The sequence below is a fragment of the Chrysemys picta genome, chromosome 6 (genome assembly GCF_011386835.1).
Source record: "Chrysemys picta bellii isolate R12L10 chromosome 6, ASM1138683v2, whole genome shotgun sequence".
Taxonomy (NCBI): domain Eukaryota; kingdom Metazoa; phylum Chordata; order Testudines; family Emydidae; genus Chrysemys; species Chrysemys picta.
This window is the reverse complement of record NC_088796.1, coordinates 18,757,790-18,777,679: the sequence shown is the minus strand read 5'-3', so window position 1 is coordinate 18,777,679 and position 19,890 is coordinate 18,757,790. Positions and strand designations below refer to the sequence as shown.

The window sequence follows — 19,890 nt, the reverse complement described above, 5'->3', positions numbered from 1 at the left end:
ACAATAGCTTGGACTATTGCCCACAAACAATTCAATCACACATTACATTTTGCTAGGATGCTTCATGGTCGGTCAACTTCTTTTGTTACTTTGTGATTCTTATTATTCCTGATTTTAATAGACAGCAGGACTTTTATTTTAAACCCCTATTGACCCAATTTCCTTTAGAATTGGAGAACTGGATTACTCATCTCTCTCTCTCATGCTGGCACAGTCAACCTAATAAAAAATGATAATTTTACGTAAGTGTTCAGACCTATTTCTGGACATTATTCCTTGTGTCGCTGATGAACTCTGGGAATTTCAACGAGGCTGTCAGAGTTCCTCTGCGATGAGAGAAGAATGTTCTAAGCAGTTGTATATCATGAAAGTAGGCCTTCTGATTTTGATATGCTGTATACACCTCTACCCCGATATAACAAGACCTGATATAACACGAATTTGGATATAACGTGGTAAAGCAGTGCTCCGGGGGGCAGGGCTGCACACTCCAGTGGATCAAAACAAGTTCGATATAACATGGTAAGATTTTTTTGGCTCCTGAGGACAGCATTATATCGAGGTAGAGATGAACTAGAGATGAGCTCGAACTGCACATTTTGCCCCTGAATCAAGGTTTAGATCTGAATTTTGAACACCCCAAAGTGGAGCTGGACAGAACAGGGCTTTCAGTTCAGTTCATTATAAAGATAAAAGCCATTTGCAAAATCTGGATCTGGAGCCATGTTTGAATTTTGACCACCACCGAAGCTCTAACATTTTGATTTGGGCCCACCTGTCATATCATTTGGCCTTCTGCTTTTTAGAGCATACAGATGGTGACTTCCTGTTGGAGAAATGCACTAAGCCAAAGACCAAATATTAAAGATATATGAACATGTTGGAGTTCTGAAAGGAAAGTGGATGCCAAGGAGGAAAGACTTTTAGGAACTACCTGATTTCTGAGTAAAAGAAACAATCATAATAAAAATGATTAAACCCATATTCATCAGTCAAATCAAATTTGCAGCTGAAGTGCAAGGTGAGCAACATTAATCTGTGGAACTCACTACCACAAGATATCCCAGAAGCAAAGAGCTCCCCAGACTGCATAAAGTATTAAACTTGTATATGAATAATAAGTACATACACAATTACATTAAAATAAGATAACAAATAAGGGAACCTCAGGCTTCAGGGTATAATCTAATTACCAAGGATTGTAGCTCAGCGGGCCAGTTTGCCTCTATTATATTCATGGTTTTGCATTATATTCTGCTTTATTATATTCAGCTGTAATGCAAGGAACCTACAGGCTTGTATCCTGTAAGACATTGGCTTCAGCAGTTAGCATGAGGCTTGAGGCCTATGAACTTTGGCATAGATAAACTTAGGTAACCCATATATTTTGGGGAACTAGAAGTAGAGTGTAAGGGGGAATTTTGTCCATAATGACATCAGCAAACCACAGAAACATGAACACCATCTTCTGGAAGATTTTGGATGGAACAACCAAATCGCAAGAGTGCCATGGCAATGAATTGACGTATATGATAATGAGTTAAAATCATAAATATACTAACCTATAGATGGACACCTTAATATTAGTAAAGGGAGGAAATACAAATAAGGAAGAGGGGAGAAACCCCTACGGAATATGCATTAGACATGGTAACGTCCGCGTAACATACTATAAAAGCTGCAGCCCAGCCTGTGGGCAGGAGGAGAGGGAGATGTAGCCCCTGAGAGGGGCCAGAATGATGGCCATTGGTGAAGATGAGGAAGATGACAGTGATGAGGAAAATAATGGCTAACATTTCAGGTTATTCCCCAAGGGCTGGTGTAAGTATGAGGGTTCAGATCTACTTTCTGTATTATCTCTATCTATCTTACTGAGTTAGAGTGTGTGTGTGATTTTGCTGGGGGCTTGGGATGGGAGTGGGAGGGGGCAAGAGCTTCTGCCCTTCAGGGGAACTGGGGTTCAGCGCTTTAGGCCAGTGGGAGAACTGTGGCTGAGGGCTTCAGCCCCACAGCTCTGCTCCTGGTTTCAGCCCCATGGGGGTGCTGGGGCTCAGGGCCCCATGCTTCAGTCGCAGGGCCCCATGGCCCCCTGAAACCAGCTCACGGCCCCTTAGTGGGTGGCAGTCCCCTGGTTGAGAACCACTGACTTTCAGAAACCTGCAGTCCATCGTGTGCTTGCCCAGAGACCAAGAGAATTCTAGCTGAGCCAGTCAGAATTCCTCCTTCTAATTATAACACAGACCAAAGAGATGGTTGCGGCCCCAAAGAGTTTACAATCTATGTCAATTCTCCTCAGGCTCTTACTGCAAAGTAGCTCAGCTAGTGCTTATAGCCCCACTCTGCCCCACACAGAGGCTTGACAGATGTGGTAGTGACAACGGCAGCACTGTATTTAAGATGCATTTATTACTACAGTTAAAAAAATCTAGGGTGAAAGATGTGGCATCTTAGTCATCAGAGGTGTCATAAACCAGTTATAGCACCCACAGTATGCTAGCCACCTTGCGGACCATATGGGACAGACACTCCCTGCCTTACAGACCATGTAATCTAATGGGAGCACCAGTGGTTAAAGTAAATTGAAACAGGAGAAGGAGGGGGGATATAGGGGAACAGCACCCCCCAAACCAGGGAGAGAAGGGGGAGCTTTTTTTCCCCTCTACTTTTACCAGAGGAGGGAGAGTGGTGCTTCTCCTCTCCCCCACTCTAGCCCTAGCCCATCCTTCCCTTAACCCAGGGCCGGCTCCAGGCACCAGACGACCAAGCACATGCTTGGAAGGGGGGGGTTGTTACGGCGGGGCAGGGTTTGGGTTTTTTTTTGCTTGGGGCGGCAAAAAAGTTAGAGCCGGCCCTGCCTTAACTTGTAGTAGATATGATAGAACACAGACAAGCTTCAAACAGGTGAGAAACAGAACAAGCTGCAAAAATAAGCTCATGTGATAACTTGGTTGTTATGCACATATTCTAAAATATGTACAAAATTTGTTATTGTTATAATTTTATGCCCAGCCCACTAAAACCCCCTTTCCAGGGCAAAGTGCCCTTTACCCAGAATCCTCCATCATCCCTCACCATCCCACCTCTCTGCTGACCTCCCTCCCCATCCTCACTCTACCAGGCAACTGAACAACCACAGAGATTAATGGTGGATTTTAACTTCATAATCCTTCTTTGTGGGTGAAGACAACTTCAGAGATTTTGTCAGCATGGATACAAACACGCCTACGGTGGAAGATTTGACAGATGAAGTGTGCTAGCCACAGCAAGGAGAGATATTCCAGAGGATAGAAGACGAGAGACTGAGGAGAATGACATGGAGACTTACTGCTCCAGGCATGCTGCTGAAAAAATGTACTGCTTGTCCACAACAATGAAGTGCCAGTAATGTGGGTGAATGGCACAGACCTACTTGTTCTACTGGTGAGATGACAGTTTTACAAAATAGCAGTTTCTGAATTAAAACAAAGCAGAATGATTGGGGTTTCTTAATGTAATGATTACAGTATTTGTAAGAGTTTAATGTGACCCATATTTCTTAAACACCATGAATAGAAATTTATTCACTTAAATATACAGAAATCCATTATTGAGCATTTCACATAAAGGACTCCTCAAAATTAGCCTCACTGCAATGAAACTAACTGGGGAACAAGTAGCCCTTGGTTCCATTTTGAAGAACCCTTTTATCTGGGATGGCTGCTTATTTTGTACAAATGTGAGTGTACCTGAGCAAATATGTGGTTTTTAAGTTACAGAACCATATGGACCAGCTTTACCAGTCCATTCTGGCTGATTGTGCTGCTCCAGTAATGCAAAGCAGCCATAAACCCACATTAACTGTCCTGTTAAGACAGATTTATTGTTACCGTGCATCACTGGAACTGGGTAAAGCAGTTGGAGCATCCTAGTGAAAATGGACCATAGGTTTGTTTGGGTCACCGAAGAACTAAGCAGTGTTCTTAAAAATGTTAATGTCTTTTTAAATACATATCCCATGTCTGAGTTCAGAAAGGCAAACGCAAAGATGTAGACAGTGCGAGTGCCTTTAATAAAGACTTCCAAAACAAGCCAGCTGTTCTGAGCCTGTTGTGTTCTCTAATAAATAACCTTCTCGAAGGAAGCTATGGCTTTGATGTCTGCGAGTCACTCCCAGCTGCCTACAGCCAGCAAGAAAACATCACAAAATCCAATTTGATGAGAGTCGCCAATGACACTGTCAAGAAAGTACACTGCTGTACATCAGCCTTAAGTGAGTGAAGGAATTTCAAATTGTACACGTTCAAATGCTGCAATTCTGAGTTCACATGTGGTGACTCTGACAGATCCTTTTCAGCTGACCCGTCACCTCCAACTCCACCTTAAAATGAGAGCCAGAGTATTAGCAGCAAACAAGATTGTAGCTTCATTGCATTAGTGACTGTACAAGCCCTGAGTAAGACAGTACGCCTATTTACATGTACTGAGACGGAAACCACTTAGTCTCGTCCCATAATTAACATTCCTGCTGTGATAGCATTCATTCCCCAAACCACTCGCATTTAAATTCTTCTGACTGATCTGAACCACTTGGGCTTCTGGGATCCCAGAATGGCTGGGAAAAGGAAAGCAACAGCAGAACAGCAAACACTCTCAGTCAGGAAGAAGTCGTACCTCCTGGATGCTACTATGTGCACACAGATGAGATGCAGCACAGAGCAGCATTCGGAAAGCAATTTGTAGCCCTTTTCATTGTGATTGACAAGCCAATTAATGCCAAAAATTGCCTTTACAAAGTAGCTTCGGCAACTCTGAGCACCGCACTTCAGTGACAGCACACTCATTAAGTTTAATCTGTCCAGCTAAATTACAAATTCTAGGTGCTATCAAAGGGTATCCACATCCTGTCAAAGTGGTTTCAACTATGTGTATGCATAAACACATGCACATTAGAGCTTACAAACAGTTTGGGAATCCAAGTCCATATGCAATGGCCTTACTAGGCTCTGAACCAATGTCAAAGTTTTACAAGACAGTTTGGCAGGGACTTAGAGACCACTGCAATGCAATGGTCAAAGTGAAGTTACTCCGGATTTACCCAGTGTAACTGAGATCAGAATCTGGCCCTTACCATCTAATACTAGGTACACGCTGGATATGATGTTAGCTATCCCAGTCTAGTCAAGTGTCCTAGAAGGAAACAAACAAATCTGGATGATCAAAGCCGCTTTGTGGCTCAAGGGAAAATGATTTCTGGTGTTAGGTGACATAAAATCATCTCAGGTATAAATTATTGTATTTTGGGGAAAGGGAGAATAAATTCAAATTAACATCAACTGAGTTATTGCACTGCGGGTCTCTGTGCATGAACACTAATTTTATTCTGTGACACTGATTTGAGAATGCAGACTTGAGGGGGAATAGTCCTAACTCAATTCACAAACCTATTATCATGTAGTTCCCCTGAAACTAATGAGATTTATGTAACTAAAATCCCAACACGTGCATGTTCTTTTGTGCAGGAGATAGATTGTAAAGTATGATTTCTCGTACTCGTGTGCTTTTAGCTTTGATATATATATTTTAATAAAAGGAAGTTGCCTTCCTGCAAACTGTACTTAATGACAAAAATTACCATTAAGGACAACCATCACTTCAGTTGATGATGAGATATCATCCATAAAATCCGTCAAAAAATTGTTATTTCAAAAGGGCAGTTTCATGGCTTCCCAATTATAGTTATGACTCGTTTTTTGCAGAGGGGAGAAAAGCAGTACATTTATTTTGTATGTCTTGTGAACAGTTTTTTGACACATTTAAATTGCTTAGAGTAGGTTTCCTTTCAAAACAATAGTGGTGGCTTATTATTAGAGCTTATAATGGAAACATTCATAGATGAAGTTCAAGCACAGTACTTTTGCTTAGAAGACTATGGGTAAAATCCTGGCCCCCTTGAAGTCAAAGGTAAAAATCCCAACAGGATTTTCACTCTCTGCCTACCTAGGTCCCTACAGCCCATAATCACAGTATCAGAGCACCTTGCAAATATAAGGATGACTATCACGCTTCTTCCCTGAAGGCCTGGAAGTGGATTTTCATGTTGGTTTTTTGTTTTGTTTTTTTAATACTGCTCCCACTTTTGCTTTGACACTAACACATCTGGTGCTTATACTGACTCATTTCCCAAACACAGTATCAGTAGCTACATTCTCCCTAAAGCCCTGGATTATGGAGCAAGGTTCTCCAGTTTCATACAAATTGACAGTTTGATTTGAAATTTTCACCCAGAGTCAAGAGGAAGTCTCCCTATTAAGGACAGCATTTAAGCATGTGCTTAATTTTAAGCACCTGCAGTAGTCCCTTGAGACTTAAGTACATGACAAATGTTAAGCACCTGCTTAAGTGTTTTCCTGAGTTGGCACCCAGATTCTGATCTTTGTTACAATGAAAAGTGGTCTATAAATTGTGGTTGTTGTCATCAGTGAAAAAAAAAAAAAAAAGGATTAGAAACAAATGGCAAATGAAAATTACATGACTGTACTAGAAGGATTGATCTGTACACTTACTACTTATAATCACTTAAAATCTATCTTTCTGTAGTTAATAAATCTGATATATATTTTTTACCTAAAACAGTGTGTTTGACGTGCAAGGGAAATCTGCTCAGGAACAAGGGCTGGTGCAGGTCCTCTCCACGTTGGGGCGGACTGGGTAATAAATTTAAACTGGCCAGGATTCTGATCAGGGCAAGACAAGCTCTGGGGTCCTAGGCTGGGGAGCTGGGGGGAATTGGCTGGAACCTCTCTATTGTTGGTTCATGAGGAGCTGGTGAAAGCATTCATGTAACTAATATGGGTGTGTCCCTGCCTGTGGATGGCTGTGTGAGTGCAGGACTTGGAGGGGTTTGGAGCATGTCAAAATATCACAGTGTGAGAGGCATAGGCACCAACTCGGTGGGTGCTCTGGGGCTGGAGCACCCACAGGGAAAAATTGGTGGGTGCTCTGCACCCACCAGCAGCTCCCCACTCCACCCCAGCTCACCTCTGCCTCCAACTCCTCCCCTGAGCGCGCGGCGTCCCCACTTCTCCTCCCAGTGCTTGCCACCGCAAAACAGCTGTTTCGTGGCGTAACAAGCTGTGGGAGGGAGGGGGAGGAGCGGGAACGCGGTGCGCTCAGGGGAGTAGGTGCGGAAGAGGCAGGCCGGGGCTGGGATTCGGGGAAGGGGTCCAATAGGGGAAGGGAGGGGGCGGAGTTGGGGCAGGGACTTTGGGGAAAGGGTTGGAATAGGGGTGGGGCAGGGGTGGAGTCGGGATGGGCCGGGGGCAGGGGTGGGTCGAGCACCCACTGGCACCAGGAGAAGTTGTCGCCTATGGTGAGAGGGATCCCAGGTTGGTAAGCCAAAGGGTTCAGCAGTACCCCAGTTAGAGGTTGTACCCAGTGGAACCCATCACACTAATCCAAAGGCCAATGGAAAGATACCAATTGACTTCAACCACCTTTGGATCAGGCCCTAGCAGAGTAGACAAGGGAGAACCTGGCACAAACCTGACACAATAAATTAAACTATTTCTTATCAGTGAATTGTTACGCTTTAAAAATATACTATTTCCCAAGTACCACCAGTAATAATAATTTTGTAAAATGCTTAAAATGTGGATTAGATATTTATGAGAAAATGTGTATTTCTGTTTCATCATTATTTAGCCCCAGCTAATGAGCACTGAAAACAAAGTAGAATCTGCTAAAGTCTGGTCTGACACAATACAAATGATGATGCTTTCATTTAAAATGCATAGCCAGAGATTTTTAAATGGAGACTCGCTAGGTCAAACTCATCTCTGGTGTAACACTACTGATGTCACTAGCATTCTATCAGGGATTAATTTGGCCCATGATTGAGCTACGAAAAGAGTACAAAATAGTAATAGGAACTGAGTAGTGTTATCAAAAAATTGCACTTCTTTGCATTTGAGTCAAGCTTAGTAAGACCGTGAAATCCACTGGTTACCTACTCAACTAGACAGAAAATATTTACAATACTGTTGTTCCACAGACAAGTATTCCTTCATTGCATCATCTCATTCTCTAATGGATGGCCTTTGACCCAGTGACTGAAGGCTTCAAAGTGTGGCTACCACATTGCTAAAAATGATGTATTATAAATCCTTTAAAGGAGGATGCTTTACAAGTCAAATGGACCAGATAGAGGACTTACATATACACACCATAAGGAGAAAACCACATATCACAAAAACTGAATAGTGCTCCAGTTTTTAAATCTGCAGACCTGCTATTATATACTGGATAAAATAAGTCTTAGCTATCATTCAAAGGGCAATCATATTGAAGAAGATTTCTGGTTAGAAAAGGTTTTAAAATAACAAACATTGGATCAGAACAATCTAATGGAGTTACTCAGGCAGAAATAATGCCCAGTAAAAGTATTCTAGATTGCCTTCAGAGTATGGCTTTCACAATTTGACAGCTACATTTACTTCCACTTAAAAAGCCTGGCTACATGTTGAGATGGTACCTACCCAATTTGGTTTTTAATTTCTTTACAATTAAATAGTAGAATTAAAAGAAAAAATAAGACCTAGAGAAAATTCAGAGCCTCTTTTCAACTTACAGTAGAATTTTTTTAGACTGTAAACATCTAGGGGGCAAGATCAGGTCTCTGCTGTGTTCCATACTGCGTCGTAAATAAAAATGATCAGTTGCAGAGCATAAAATCTTTGAAGATTTTTTTTAAAGAGGGCATAAATTCGTTCCATTGTTAAGTAAATGATCTACAAATACTTTGCCCATGGATACAGCTACTTAGCAATTGACAGTGTGCGGTTGCAGGTGCTTTCTAGACAGTTTGAGATAGTAATACAGGTTAACAGGCTAGTGCATTAGTCTCATTGACATTCCAAATGAAAGGTGATGTTTATGGCTGTTTGATAATTTTAAATCTATTTTATATCTATATAATTTAATAAAATACAAACATGGTGTGGCATATTCTACTCTCAGTGGCACCAAGGAAACTCAACTGACTTCAGTGCTATCACATGGATATAACAAAGCTCTTAATCTTTGCTTCCTGAGCTCTCCTGGCTACCTCCTTTCTCAATTACTGTGGACATCACCATAATCCTGCCTGTCACTCAGGCCCATAACCTGGTGTCATCTTTGACTTGGACTTCTCTCTAGCTTCATCCAAGCTCAATCTAAGTCCTGCCAAGTCTTTCTGCAAAACGTCTCTCAGATATGGCCTTTCCCAGCCATCTGCATAGCTAAAACTATTCCAGACTCTTATCTTGCATGTCGATTACTGCAACATGCTTCTGTCTGGCCCTGACAAATGCAATCTTGCCCCACTTGTATCCATTCAGAATGCTGCTGTGAAGATCATTTTCCTAGCCTGTCACTTTGACGACCACCTTTGCATCCCTCCATTGGGGTTTTCTTCTATATTGCATCAAACATAAGTGGCTTCTATTAACTTCCAAGGCCCTTTATGGCCTATCCCCACCCTACCTATCATATCTCATTTGCTACTGAGATGTCAACTTTCCCCTCTGACCAGCCCAGGATGCTACTCTCCATTGCCCAGCTCTTAAATGTTCAAAGTATCACCTTTGTACTTTCTTCCAGGCTGCCCCTCACTCTTGGGAAGAGCTTCTGATAAACCTAACTCATTATCCTCCTTCCAAACCCTTCTTAAAGCTCTCCTTTGCTGTGATGCCTACAAAAACTGTAACAGTTTGCTGGTGCACTGATACCACTGCCTTTCATGCTGACCAATATTGTCCCATTGTTTCCTTATAACTCCCCATCTATATGCATCTGTTGTCTCTTGCCTTATACTTAGATTGTGAACTCTTTGGGGCAGGCACCATCTTTTTGTTCTGTGTTTGTACAGCGCCTAGCACAATGGGGTCCTGGTCCATGACTAGGGCTCGTAGGCCCTGTGATAATACAAATAATAAAATAATAATAACTGTAGACATAGTTGTGGAGAATGCATCATGCAAGAGATGGATAAGATACATAATCTTTCACATCATAATTGCCAGGTTGCCAGTATGAATTCAGCCTAAGTGAAAGTTGTTGTCATATCACAACGGCCAGTGTGAAACGCATTAATTAGTGGCTTCCGACTCATTCATCGTACGCAGGCAGCGTCATCATAAAAATCACCGCCATCCTGGGCAGTCTAGTAATCAGTCTCTACAAAGAGGCCAAAGAGGGGATGAGTATGGAGATGGGACGACCTTTTAATCCCTAAAGGAGAATGGGTGGAGTACACAGTCAGAGTAGTCGCAATGAGGCATCATCTGCTCTTCAGAAGTGTTAATCCGGCATATTTCAGACTAAAATTTTTTAAAAACAGACAAAGAATCCCCCAAATGATTCAAGTGAGTGGCTCACAAACATCCGTTTATTTTCACAGCACTCCTGTGAGATGGGTTGGGGAAGAGTGTTATCCCATTTTATAAATGGGAAACTGAGGCAAAGAGATCAGGGTCAAAAGTATCCACTAGTTTGGGGCATCTAAATTAAGATGTTAGGACCTGAATTTTCAGGATACTTTTATAGCACTTTATACATCCAAAGCACAGCTCTGATTAAGTCCAGTTGCAGCAGCGAGTGCTTAGCGGATGCCAGGGTCTCAAACTGGGCACCCAGAAAATAAGGAACACACAATTAGTGACCATCTGTGAAAATTTGGCTTAAGTGACTTGCCCAGCATCACACAAGAACTCCATGGCAGAGGCAGGGATAGAACAGAGTTCTCCAGGCCAGCATTCAACAGCCACAAGACCATCCTTTCTCTTCCTGCAGGCCCCTGCCTTAATCATTACTCTCCTTCCAACTTCTGTAGTAAATGAAGCAGGGGTCCTACAGACAAAAGTCTCTTTCACTGCACAACCCTGAGTCACCCCCCCAGAGCAGGATGAGGCAATGTATAATAAAAGACTGTATCATAATGCATACGCACGAAGGGCGGAATTAAAGTTGCAAAGGCAGGTGTTAACTTTTGAGTGCTTGATAATGCACCCTTAATAATGTTCTTTTGAACGTAGTTTTTGTGTATATAATTGTAAGTGTAGGACAGGTACACAAAGTTATACATTAATTCTGAGACACACATAGGCTCAAGTGAAAGCCCCAGGCCTTGACACCTCACACAGCTGAGGCAAGTGGATGAGAATTTGGACCCAGATTCAAATTTCACATCATGGGTGTTAGCTCTATAACAAGACTGAGCCAATTCATACACTCCTGAATTTTTGGAGGACTGGAGTTGAGATGGAGATCTAGATCCAGATCCAAAACTACATCGTTCTAATCAACATCTAATCTAAGGGTAGAGCTGGGAAACATTTTTTGGCCAAAATATTTTTACCCCAGCGACAAATGAAGATTCAGTGACACCAAAACATTTAGCAAATTTGTATCATTTTCACCAAATGGTTTTGCTCAAAACAAAATCCTTCAAAAAGAACCCCTCAAAATGTTTAATTAAAAGAATTTAAATGAAAATCAAAAATATTTTAAAATTATCAACATTGAAGTGAAACATTTTGATTTTGTTCAAAAGAAACCTTTTGTTTGATCTGAAACAATTTTTTTTTATTTACTTTTCAATTCATTGGAATTTCAAAAAAAACCTCTTTTCACAGTGATTTTTCTTTTGTATTTTTCAGAATTGCCAGTGAACCAAAGAATTCATTATTTGCACAGTTCTAATTCTGAGATACCGCCACTTTCTAAGTAAAGTGGGAGTGAAATAATAGTGCAAAAGTCAAAATAGCCTTGATTTGTGCACCAATGACAGGTGTTTTCTACTGCTTCAATGTGTTTGACTATACTATAATATACTATAAAATATAGAAATACACAGATTATGTATATTCAACAAGTATTAGACATGAAAGGTTGAAGAGGTTATTTAGTTCATTACATCCCCACAGTATGACATTGGAGGATTCATTCTGATTTCACTGTTTCCTGTCTGCAGAAAATATTGGATCATGGACTTTTATTACCAAGTAACACATAATCTGAATTGTATCTAGCTATTAAATTAAATCACGTGGAAATTATTCGCTGTATTTAAAATAGCTATAAGGGACACTACAAAAAAAAACCCTCATAAATCCTCAGGTCTCATTGTGACATCTTACTCTTAACTCTATGGGAATTTTGCATCTAAGTTGTGTTCTAACTCTCTTAAAAAGAGAAAAGAATATGGAATACAACATTCCACCCCTTACCCCAGAGAATGCTTTAATTTATCCGTCTCTGCAAAAATATATTTTAGATTGTTTAAATTATGGCCCAAATTTAGCAGTCATGCGCATGTTGTTATAAACTACAGCCCTTTTACTACCTATAAGGGCATGTCTACACTTACCTCCGGAGCGATTGATCCATGGGGTAGAGTGATTTATCGCATCTATTGAAGACGCAATAAATCGACCACCGAGCGCTTTCCCGTCAACTCCAGTACTCCACCGGAGCAAGAAGCGTAGAGTTGGCCGGGGGAGTGTCAGCAGTTGACCTACCGCAGTGAAGACACTGCGGTAAGTAGATCTAAGTACGTCGACTTCAGCTACTCATGTAGCTGAAATTGCATAACTTAGATCGATCCCCCACCACCCCCAGTGTAGACCAGGCCTTAGACTCACCTATGAATTTGGCCCATTGCCAGTTGAATTTTGGTCATTACAAATTAAAAACACTGACTTTTTAAATCAATCCATTTAAAGTTATAAAATCTGATTCTTCTTTAGTGTACAGTTGCCATTTATAAGTCATATTGGTTGTTTGGATTTTGGAGAAATGCAATCAAATTATTTTTACTCTTAGTAAAGTAAACGCTTCTAGCATAGATTGGGATTGGGCCAAATCCTTCTCTCCTTACTCACACACATAGTCCATTGACAAACAGTAGTCACATCCACTGAAGTTCAAACTGCAATCAAAACTTCTTTCATTAAACTTATTTCCAACTGGCATCCAGTGCTCTATATGCCCTTGAGCAATCTGTATGTCAGTTCTGTGGAAGCTATGTCTATACAGGCAGTGTAGTTAAAGGGAAATTGCAATCAAATCTATAAGATTATCACAAACCTTTTAATGGCCAACAAAATTGGCCATCTAGCCCAAATACAACTTGCTTCAATGATAGGGAAAAACTGGTCTATGATCTGTTTCCAAGATTACATCTGACTACTGTTAACATTGAATGTGAACCTTATACGTAGGAAGCAATCCATTGGCTTCACAGTTAAGATTCATGAATATCTCTGTACCCTTCTAGCAAGGAATGAATGACATATCTGAAGGGACTTGAGAAAACTAGAGATATGTTCAGAAAATATGCTGCATCGCATCAGTGATTACAAAGAAAATAAGCAGTTCTTCAACCCTGCGAATGGAGTACACGTAAAACAGTTGTGAGCTTTGCTCACAGCATCCAGCAAAATCCATTTCCCATCCCAGGCAAGGAAGAAAAAGTCACAATGGGGAAAAAAAAAATCAGCTATCCTCATCAGAATCTACCATCTCACAAGCTGGAAGAACACACAATGTCTTCCCAGTATTTAGGATTTTTCAGGCATTTGCTAGACATTTTCCACAACGGGCGAACAGAAGATCCAGGTTTCTCTTCCTAGATCAGCTCATCAACGGTTTCCTTCCCCTCTCTGAAGGGGGACTACAGTGCAAACCAAAGGAACAAGCAGTGATGAACAGCATAATAAAGATATAAAACACATACTTACACTTTTGGTGTACAATACTCCCAGGTCTCACTAGCAGGAAATAACTAGCCCATTTCTTTATGGCACTGTTGCTCCCATCTGAGCTACAGAAATATAAAAACATAACAACATGTAACAATAATATAAATGACTGAGAGGCTGGCAATAAATAAGGATGAAATAAGCAGCTCTAAGGCTTTTATAATCTAAGAATCCTTATGATAAATGGTAGATAAATGAATACCTTGCAGGTTTCAGGATGAAAATGATGCTCCAAATGCTGCTCCTTGTCTTGTGTAACAGCTAAGGAAGCTCTGTGCCACTGACATGCTGCCAGGCAGCATTTCATATAGGCATTCGTGGGGTCCTAGTGCCTACCCAAGATATTTCTATTCCCTTTTATATTCAAATAGGTTCACGTTTCACTGATCTGGTGCTAGTGACAGAATCCTTACGGAAAGCTTCCAGTTTCTGATGCTGATGTGCTGTTTCTCTTTTGTATGTATTAATAAGGACGTCTCCTCTGTAGTGTTTTGGGATTCTCCCTCTTTGCGATAAGTTTCTTCTACCTTTACAGCTGCACAGAAAGTTTGCAAAAGAACAGCCACATGACTTGTTCCTGGCTCTGTTGCAAACTCAGCTCCCATTGAGTAAGCCTTTGATTTATGGCTTCTTGGGGAAAGTAGTGAAATTTGCAGCCTTGCACAGTCAGGCTATGAAAGTAGGTAGAATTTCACATTTTGGACTTAGTTTTGTTTTCAGTTTTAGGGTTCATTCGGTCCTGAAGCACAAAGCAAATCACAATGGGTGCAAACGTTCATTGGTCAAAACTGAAGATTAGATCTGGACAAACCTCTGTAAATCAGAATCAGTTAAACATAGGATGGCCTCATGCATAATTTCCCCTCTTAGACTGTGATCCACCAAGTAAATACACTAGCAGGGAGCAGTGGAAGGAAGTGGGGACATTCAAGCAAATTTGAGGCTCCCTGTGAAACCACTCATTTGAGGTCTTCCACCTCATGGTGCATGGCTCAAATTTCATTGTGTCATTTTCTTCCCTACATCAACCTGCCTCAAACTATTCTGCCATGCTAGATGTGAGGGAGTGGGAAAGATCTGGGAGTGTAAAAGGGAATGTGCCCAGAACTACATGTGTTTGTGGGTGCATGAAGGAAATAGTGGATTCAGGGTTCTTGTTAAACAGGAGAACAGAAGAAACCGTCATGTTCCCCTGGCTCAAAGATATGAAAGATGTCCTGACTCCCCAGGGACCTCTACTCATCACCTGGGAGCCCTTGCTCCACAGGCAGTAGCTCACACTCCTATCCACATGGCCCTGGAGCAGGAGCATTAAATATGCCACCAGCTTTTAACCTGGCCCTGATGTGATGGAGCCTTCATGGCTTGGATCTGAACTGGCCCTGCAAACAAAAACACTTTCTTATAACCCTAATCAAGAAGGGAGACACCACCACTTACAGTGAGTGCACTGACATCACTTACATTAAGAGCACTTTGCTGGAATTTGTTCCTGAAAAGTGTACTGACTATATTGATAAAACAGCACAGTGTTTGGCTTGTGATATGGGAAAATGGTAATTACCCTGCAGGGAAAACATTTTAAAATACCTGACACATGATGTAAGCCGGTGCAGTCCAAAGATCTTCAGAAGTACTTTTATGAGTCTCAAGGATAAATCAGTTCTAAAGAGGTGGTGAACTCTGAGTGTTATTTAGAACAAACCAATGGAAATAAACAATTGCAAATGGATTGGAAGCGTGGGCATAGTTTATTTTTTAGAATGTGGATCAGGAATAACAAATATCTCTACACAGGGGTTCAAGCCAAAATGTATGTTGTTGTTTTTCTACTCCAAAGCTATATGGACTATTACCTAAAGTCTATGGAATTTCATAAAAGTTCCATGGTAAGTTTAATTGTGTTTGTATTTTACTTTACTCATCCACTATTGTAATGCTTGAATTCACTATCACAAACAAGGTGGAATTACTCCAAGAAATCAACATGTTAAACTGAATAGTCAGTCACATTTTTAAACAAACAGGGCAATAGAAATCTCTGTAGATTTTTCCTCAAATGTAGATATGAACAAGGCTATTGTTAGTAAAGAAATAACAATAAGAATTAATAAGCATCACTAGTATGTCCGGCATGGTACTAACACAGGGCTCCCACCTATGGCTAGATGAGCAAATATTTCCATCCCTCTTGGCCCCCATGAAAAATTTTGATGAAAGAAATATTTTTCATTTTTATCAAAAAATATTCAAAATTTCTCGTGTTTTCATCGAAGCTATTTTCCATTAAAAAACATTTCAACAAAAAGTTTGACTGCCTCTACTCCTGTCCCAATCTTATAATCTATGCCAGATAGAGATCATACATCTCACTACATAAAATACACAGGAAATCATTCAGAATATTAAATTTAAAACACAGGAGCAGTTGAATGTTAAAGCTCCCGTGCTCTTGTTAGTTTTGTTATTTATAATTTGTATTCCTGACAAATATACTATTTATATATTATTTTTTCTCCTTCCACCCCTTATGACTGGAGATGTGTTAACTGACTGCTTCACCAGTGGTCCCTTGAAATATGTGTTAACTACTTGTGCTAAAAAATCTGTGTCACCTTGTATTTAACTGTGACACTCTAAGTACATGTCCCAGACTTGAAGAGCTCTGTGAAAGCTCAAAAGCTTGTCTCCCTCACTAACAGAAGTTGGTCCAATAAAATATTTTACCTCACCCACCTTGTCTCTAAATTATAAAGAGAGAGAAAGAGAGAGAGATATACCACCATATCAGAACAGTCTGAGGATAACTGAAAGTAGGCATTAGTATCTCTAGCTTTTAGACCACATCCCAGAACACTTTTGAGCTAGGGCCCCAAAAAACTACATGGTCTGTTACTTATTGTTAACCCTTTCAGCTTCACAACCAATTTCTCAGGAATTTTCTTTGTCAATTAAAAACAGAAAGTTCAGTCATGTCCAATGGAAGTTGTTGTAGTGTAATTGAGAGAACATGGCCTATTGTCAAAAACTACCATGAGCATGTCTTGCCTACAACTACGGTTCTCTTTTTTATACCTTCAGTGGCAGACTCAATTGTAGACTCACAAGTTCTTAGACTTGGAAACTCTTATAGGAGGATTTGCTGGAGATGTGCAATAGTTGATTTGTTTCAGAGGGTTCCCACTAGAGTTAGTCAAATTGTCTTTTTTTTTTTTAAAATGGACTCATGAATATTTTCAGAAATAAAATCACCATGTTCGGGTCCTGCTGGTTTGATCTTATCTTATTTGTTTTAGACAATTGCTGTGAAAGAATTTGTAATATCAATGTCTTCATGTATTGTAGGATGCGCTTTTTCTGATACAAATGTTGGTATGAGTAAACCCATTGTTCATTATTCTCCTGTTTAAAATATTTCAGTCATCCAGTCAGAAAACAGAACCCAGGTCATGAGAACAGTCACATAATGAATATCAAATAGCTGTAGTGAACCGTTCACACCAACCAATAATCTAAAAATTCTTTGCTCAAACTATTCAGTAGCTGCTTGAAAAGAACATAGAATCAGCTAATGAACAAGTCACTAAAATGCCAATCAATACTATTCCCTCAATTTAATCCCAAAACAGCTGCAATGGTTGAAGTAGTAGTCTAGAAATCAAGAGGAGGTGGCTCTATTGCTAGGTCTTCCCCAATCTTCCTGAATGTCCCGGGGCACATCACAAACTCAGTGTTCTTCAGTTTTCTCATCTGTAATGTTGGTATAAGCATTATGGAGTGGGTATCACCTCTCCATTGCTAAGGTTGCAGCTAAGTTTCAGTTTAAATCAGAATTTTGCATCTAAATTATACATCAGATTGGCTTAAAATTTAATAAGGTAGGTCAAAGGCAAGGGTAGACTTGGTAGAGAAAATTTGAGGCTATTGATCAAGGGATGCCCAGGATACAGCTCCTTCCTCTACAGTAGGAGGAAAAGAGAAAAAAACCTTCCCCTACTAAATATCCTTTTTCCTAGGAGAATGTGCACTGAACTACAGTCCACAAGGTCATGAGTTCTAGGCTCACCTGACTCGTCTTCAGATGACGCCTACTCATATTGCTGAGCACTTTACAATCTTTATTATTGATCAAAACCTCATACCCATAACCGGGGGCAGGCAACTATCTCCGCACTCTGCTCTATTTCACAGATAAAATAATGGAGAGGTTGCACAAGGTGACTTCTAGAACTGGAAACATAACCTACTGCTTTAATATGAAAGAATCAACTCTGATCCACTTAGCCACTCTATCTTTATGAATGAATGTGCCAAAGTTATGGACTTGGCTAGCCCGTTACCACTAGACACCAGTCCCCAAAACCCAAACCCGAAACAGAACTCAGGACTCCTTGATTTCCAAAATTCTACTGCTGTCTAGCAAGCAGCTGTTAAAATCTCTTGAAAAACTGTGTGTTAGTTCTAGGGATAGAGGAGTTAGAGTGGATCTGAAGGTCCTTGATTCAAAAACTGCTGGTGACCTAATGCAGAGGTTATTGTGGTTCAACAGGACAGAATTTCCTTCCTCTCTCTCCCCCCCCCCCCAGCCACTTTGAATAAAGTTGCAGCTAAGTTTAAACTCTAACTTGGCATCTTCTCTAAAAAAATTAGGAGAAAAAAAAAAACACAACCAAATTTGTCTGAACAATGGGTAGATCAGGCTCCTGAGAGAAATGCTACCAGTTCATTCCTGGCACAGCCAGGAGTAGAATTGAGGTCCAACATAGAGCACAGCCAGGAGTAGAATTGAGGTCCAACATAGAGCAAAACCAACCCTCTGAAAGGTTAGGTGAAATGATAAATCTACATATTTTCTGATGCTTTCTGTGCAATGAGCCTTTTCCTGCAAAACAATGGGAGGTACACCAATGAATTTGCCTATCAAATAGTTTCACAGGGTGGAATATCTATGCAGTGAATGAGGCAGGCCACTATGAGAAGAAAAAGAGTGATCCAAAATAGAAGGCAATAAAGTGGTATCCTCAAAAGCTGTATTTTATCCCTGCCTCTGCCATAGACTACTTCTGGGATGTTGGGCAAGTCACTGAAGCCAGAAGGTTTGGAGCTGGCTATTAACTTTGGCCTTAATCTCTCTGTTTTAGTTCCTCTGCTGAAAAATGGCAAATAATACAGCACAGAGGTGTCGGGTGGATAAATTCAGCATTATTCATGGGGAGGAAAATATTGGAGCTGTGCAGAAAGACCTGGGAGGTTTTGGAGGAAGATTGGGTATACAGAGCTTTCCCACTGAGGAGGCAGGGAAGGTGGGAGACAGTAAAATAGAAGTGCACAGTACCTAAATCTGGGTTAAGGGCTAGGACAGAGTAATAGTGAGAGGGTTGGAACTGTGCTAAGTGTTGAGGTGGGAGGAGCTTGGACTTCTCTTATGCAGAGGAGGGGCAAGGAGCAGAGGAACCAGAAGTGGGCTAGAGAGCAGGCAACAAGATTAGGTCTATGCTCACCAGCAACTACGCACCACACAACAGAAACACTAACCCAGGAACCAATCCCTGCAACAAACCGCCTTGCCAACTCTGTCCGCATATCTATTCCAGGGACACCATCATAGGACCTAACCACATCAGCCACACCATCAGGGGCTTCTTCACCTGCACATCTACCAATGTGATGTATGTCATCATGTGCCAGCAGTGCCCCTCTGCCATGTACATTGGCCAAAGTGGACAGTCTCTACGCAAAAGAATAAATGGAAACAAATCAGACAACAAGAATTGTAATATTCAAAAAACAATAGGAGAGCACTTCAATCTCCCTGGACACTCAATAACAGACTTAAAAGTGGCCATTCTTCAACAAAAAAACTTCAAAAACAGACTTCAATGAGAAACTGCAGAACTAGAATTAATTTGCAAACTTGACACCATCAAATTAGTCCTGAATAAAGACTGGGAGTGGCTGGGTCACTACAAAAAATAATTTTCCCTCTGTTGATACTCACACCTTCTTATCAACTGTCGGGAATGGGCCACATCCAACATGATTGAATTGGCCTCATTAGCACTGACCCCCCACTTGGCAACTCCCATCTTTTCATGTGCTGTATATTTATACC

At 40.8% G+C, this 19,890-nt stretch overlaps 1 protein-coding gene across 3 annotated transcripts in view; it reads right to left on the bottom strand.

Moving 5' to 3' along the window:
- Nucleotides 1–19,890, bottom strand: part of RAB27B (RAB27B, member RAS oncogene family) — a 208,724-nt gene that overhangs the window by 175,135 nt on the left and 13,699 nt on the right. Inside the window, exons 1-2 of one of the 3 annotated variants that reach the window (XM_005296863.3) lie at nt 13,981–14,344; nt 13,758–13,840 (exon numbers count right to left, since the gene is read on the bottom strand). The gene's annotated coding sequence lies outside the window, so the exon portion shown is untranslated. Of the gene's footprint in view, nt 1–13,757; nt 13,841–13,980; nt 14,345–19,890 lie in introns of those variants that run through there. The other 2 variants (XM_065598761.1, XM_065598760.1) reach the window with 2 other exon arrangements.